At 38.0% G+C, this 5,288-nt stretch overlaps 1 non-coding gene across 1 annotated transcript; it reads left to right on the top strand.

The window, feature by feature from the left end:
• Positions 1–233: 233 nt before the first annotated feature.
• On the top strand, positions 234–340 carry LOC142179634 (small nucleolar RNA R71). The gene has a single exon (XR_012708179.1). It is a non-coding gene; the product is annotated as a small nucleolar RNA R71 (small nucleolar RNA).
• The last annotated feature ends 4,948 nt before the right edge of the window (positions 341–5,288 follow it).

Genomic DNA, 5,288 nt, shown 5'->3' with positions numbered 1-5,288 from the left:
TCTAGTTGGGCTTGCACTATTGTGTTAGAATCCATTTGATGTACACAAACCTTATTTCTTCTCTCGTTATCATCTGTAGGTCATTGATTTACATATTTAGAAATTCATTTAGAATTGCAACAATCTCCTTGGGAGTTTTATTCATAAGAGGACCTCCATCTGTGTTGTTTAGCGTTCTCCTACTAGAGGGTGTCAACCCATCCCAGAAATCTTGGAATTGTATCCACAAGTCTACTCCATGATGCTGACATCTTCTCACAATTTCCTTGAATCTTTCCCATGCTTCAAACACCATTTTTGTATGTTTTTGCTCAAAGTTGTGGATCTCTCTTCGAATTTTTCCTATTTTATCCACTGAAAAATATTTTCCAAGGAACTTCTTTGTCATGTATTCCCAAGTTTGAATTGACCCAGTAAACAAACTCTGCAACCAGTGCTTAGCATCTTCCCTTAGTGAAAAAAAGGAATGTCCTTATAGCATCTTTGGATACCCCGTTGTGCTAGAAGGTATTCATAATCTCATCAAAATCCATTAGATGATTATTTGGATATTCATTGAGTTTTCCTCAGAAGACACAATTATTCTAAATGGTCTGAAGTAGCCCTTTCTTGATCTCAAAATTATTGGTTGCTATTGGACGAGGCCGCACATTAGATACTCCTTGGTTGTAGACTGGCCTGGCGTAGTCTTCTAGTGATCGTCCAGGATTGGGCATAATATTTTCAAATTCATTTTTAACCAGAGGTTGGTTCTGGTTGAATCTTCATCCTCCGTTCCCGTCAACCGTTTCATTAGCTCTGAGAGATTCCTCAGCAACTGCCCGTGCGGCTGCTTCCTGTTGGGCTGCTTCCCGTGCAGCCAAGTCAACTACATGCTCACTATTTTTAGCCATGCTCTCTTGGGTTAAAGATTGCCCCAAGAATTTCTCGGTGAACTCTTTCTCTTTCCTCAACTTTCGCAGATGCTTTTCCACCCCTGGATCATATGGGATCACCTTTTTTGAACAAGATCGAGTCATACACCATAGAAATTAACATGTTGCCTGCATACAGATGAGAAAAACCTTGAAAAATAAAATAAAATTAGTTTCTGAATTAACACCAAAAATTAATTTGAACACTATTTATTGCCAATCCCCGACAACGGTGCCAAAATTTGACGAGCGCAAATACAACACAAAATTAATGCTCGCTAGCCAAAGATAGTATAGTTATGATTATCGTCTCCATAGGGATTGGATTTAAATAATGTTCAAGTAGTTTCTAGCTTAACGCTATTCAGGATGATTAACACGTTGATTTGGATGATTAAAAACTAAATGTAACAATGAAACTAAAACAATTAACAACTGATCATTGGAAGAGAAGAGTTGAGTAATACTAAAATATCAATGGGAAAAATAAGAGTCGTGACAGGTTAGGTTCAAGATAGTCATTTGGGACACAACTCTAGTTCAATTCACTCTAATGTTTTAATGATTCTCACGAATTCACTCTATGATTAGTTCAAATGTATAGTCAAGATTCCTCTGTCGATTAAATCTTAACTCTATGAGGTGAAATAATATAAACCCTGTGAAAATATGCAATCATGCGTTAATGAATTAGTCTTCATGAAAACGTCTCTCGAATATTCTCCTAACTTTATTTAATCAACAATTCAGCAAGCTCTTTCGATTGCTTAAAAGAATCACTGAATTAAAACAAAAATATAATGCAAGATAATCACCATAATATTTCTCTTTTGATTAAATAAACCGGTGAATAAAGTTGCAAAAAATTCAAAGCTCCATAAATAAATTCAAGCAAAGAACTAGAGTTAAAATCCACAAATATCAATTAAAAAACCATATCCGTCAAATCCTAAGGGAAACTATTCCATAATCATGGAGGACGTCGTCACAAATATAATTAAAGAGTAAGAAAAGATCAATCTAACGTTATAATCCAAACTCCCATATTGAATTAATGGAAAGATGATAAAATCTTGTGTCTTATAGCCTCCAATGCCCTCCAAAAGCTTCCCAGGTCAAAAGTCCCTTCAAAAATACATTTTTGGTGTATTTATACTATGTAAAAATTCACTTTTTGGTGTATTTACACACTGTGAAACAGGAAAATAGTCTGAGAAAATTGTACAGGTGCCCCACGTGGTGCCATGCGGTGTGCTAGTGGGAAAATTAAGAGAGCGAGACTCTGACAAACAACAGAATTTTACACTGTCGTGCCGCCCCATGTGCCACCCCACGCTGAGCGGCAGTGTGTTTTGTACAGAGTATTTTGTTTTCTTTAATTTTGAATATATAGACCTGGTCCTCAACCCCCGAATGCTATCCCGGTGTAATTCCTTAGGCTTTTATTCAGACTTCAAAGCTCCAACTTATTCGATTTAGCTCCCGATCATCTTTTTCACTCAGAATCACTTCCTGTAAGTCATAAAACACATGATAAATGCAATGCATTATTACTTAAGCTCAAACACAAGTAAAATGCAATAATTAGAGTGCAAACTATGACTAAAACACAAGTTTCTAGCCTACCATCAATGCTATAGTTGTGAAAAGAGAATATGTTCAATGTCCTACTAAATTTCTATCATAATTTTTAACCTCCACACCCTCCTATCAAGGGTCATATCCTCGATAAGCTATAGATGTGTCATGTTCTGCCTAATCACCTCTCCCTAATATTTCTTCAGCCTACCTCTCCTTAGCTCCCCTCCCCAGCGTGAATGATCAACCTCTCACACCTCATCACTGGGGCATCTGGGCACCTTCTTTTTACATGCCCGACCTATCTCAACCGCATTTTCGCATCTTGTCCACCACGGGACCATTCCTACCTTTTCCCAAATATCTTCATTTCTTATCTTATATATCCTAGTATGCTCACACATCCATCTTAATATCCTCATTTTCACTACTTTTAACTTCTAGACAGGGGAGTTATTGATTAGCCAACACTCCGCCTTGTACTATATAGTCGGTCTAAAAACAGATCTATAAAACTTACTTTTAAACCTTGATTTCACACTCTTATTACACAGGACACAAGAAAGTGAAAAGAATTATTGTTAAAAATATCTATAGGAGTAAGGAAAGTCGACAGGAAGTATAACAGATCATTTTGTTAATCTTACAGTGTCACGGCCCGGATTTTCTACCGTCGGGATCGTGATGGCGCATACTCTTGAAAGCTAGACAAGCCGACAGATACAGTTTAACCACATTAATTATTAACCAAAACAAAAATAAATAATAGCTAAATCCAAACAGAGATAAAGAGCGGAAGTGCTATAATAGTTCAACAACTCTAATACATGACTACCCCAATGATCTGGTATCACAATCCACGAACGTCTAAGAAATTCTACAAATATAGGTTTGAAAGAAATACATATGTTCTTAAAATAGAAAGAGACAGGAAATCTAAAATGGGGAAGAAGGGGACTCCAGGGTCTGCGAATGCCAGCATATCTACCTTGGGTCTCCCGTGGACTGAAGGCAGCAACCCAAACTCTCCTCACGAGGTCCGGTACCGAAATCTACATATAAAGTACAGAGTGCAGTATCAGTACAACCGACCCCAAGTACTGGTAAGTGTCGAGCCTAACCTTGACGAAGTAGTGACGAGGCTAGGACACGACAACAATATAAACCTATGCAGTTAAATCATATATGAGAAACAATAATAACAGAAATTTAACAGATAAAGACGGGAAGGGAAAACATGCTGCGGGGAATAACAGATTCTGACAGTAATTCAATGAAGAAGCAAAGTAAACACCATATTTGAACCAACAGAATTAATGATATAATAACACGTGCACGGCATCACCCTTCGTGCTTTTACTCTTATCCTCACCATAATAAACAGCAGAAACGGTATGGCAACACCCTTCGTGCATTAACTCTCACAATCATGGCATGACATCAGCCTTCGTGCATTAACATTCACATAATATGGCACGACATCACCCTTCGTGCATTAACACTTACATAATATGGCACGACATCACCCTTCGTGCATTAACACTCATATTATATGGCACGACATCACCCTTCGTGCATTAATACTCACTCACAATATCATGCACGACATCACTCTTCGTGCATTAACACTCACTCACAATATTGTGTATGGCATCACCCTTCGTGCTTTACACTCTTCCTCACCCAAACAGTAGAAACAATAATATTCTGGCAAGGGAATCAACAATAACAAATCTCATTTCAATAGTTAACTTCATAAAATAAGTCTCAACTTGAGTAAATACTCGAAAATGATCCAATACCAAGAAAATATCATAAGACTTATTCAACAGGCAGTGTGAGCACGTGATTTTTGCTCCACAGAAACTACTCCAAAAGAAATCGAAAAAAAAAAGTAAAACAAGTGACCTTCGGGTACGATTTTGAGAATTTGCGTGACATTTTGATAATTGTTCTGTCCGTAAAAAATCTCGCCTTGCTATAGTTAAAAATACAAAAATACATATTGCATGCATTTAGGAATAAATGGTACATTTAGGAATTAATGAACCATAATTTGGTTAAAATAAAATCACAAAAATATGCATGTGTATTTCTTGTCATTGTGTGATCTTATTTAATGTCTAATTTGTGTGTTAATTATTATAGGTGTTAAATAATATGTGTGTAATTTTATTTTTGATTCTACAATTTATTTAGGATTTTTGTTCAATTTTGATAATTAAAGAAAGAAGGAAAATGAGTGAAATATCAAAGAAACTCGGATTGGGCCAGGTGAAACCAAAAATTCAGGCCCAAACCAATTACATTGACCCCGTCCAAACTAGGTCTTCCAGAGATGCCCCCCAAACGACGCCGCATAGGGCAATCGATCTCAGCCGTTCAATCACCCAATCCAACGATCCAAGACTCCTTTCAGTAACCCGTCTCCAACCCGACCCATTTGTCTCCGGTTCAAACCGAACCCCAACCAAAATCAAACGACACCGTTCCTTTTTAAGTGAATTGATCTGGGCCATTGATCTCAACAGGTCGAACGGCCCAGGATCAATTCCCTTCCCCGTATAAGAACACCCAATCCATCACCCCATGCCCCAAACCAAACCCCCCTCACCTACTGTTCATCCTCGTCCCCAGAAACCCCCTTCTCAAACCCTAGTCGCCTTAGGATTCCCCCACCGTAAACCCGGCAACCACGACTCCGATGACCACCAAAATAACACCCCTGATGCACCCAACCACCCTGAACACGAATCCGTTAGCCTCTTGCCTCGAATCATTCTCCATCGTCTTGAA

Source organism: Nicotiana tabacum, chromosome 3 (assembly GCF_000715075.1).
Source record: "Nicotiana tabacum cultivar K326 chromosome 3, ASM71507v2, whole genome shotgun sequence".
Lineage (NCBI taxonomy): Eukaryota > Viridiplantae > Streptophyta > Magnoliopsida > Solanales > Solanaceae > Nicotiana > Nicotiana tabacum.
This window is presented reverse-complemented; position numbering and strand designations above follow the sequence as displayed.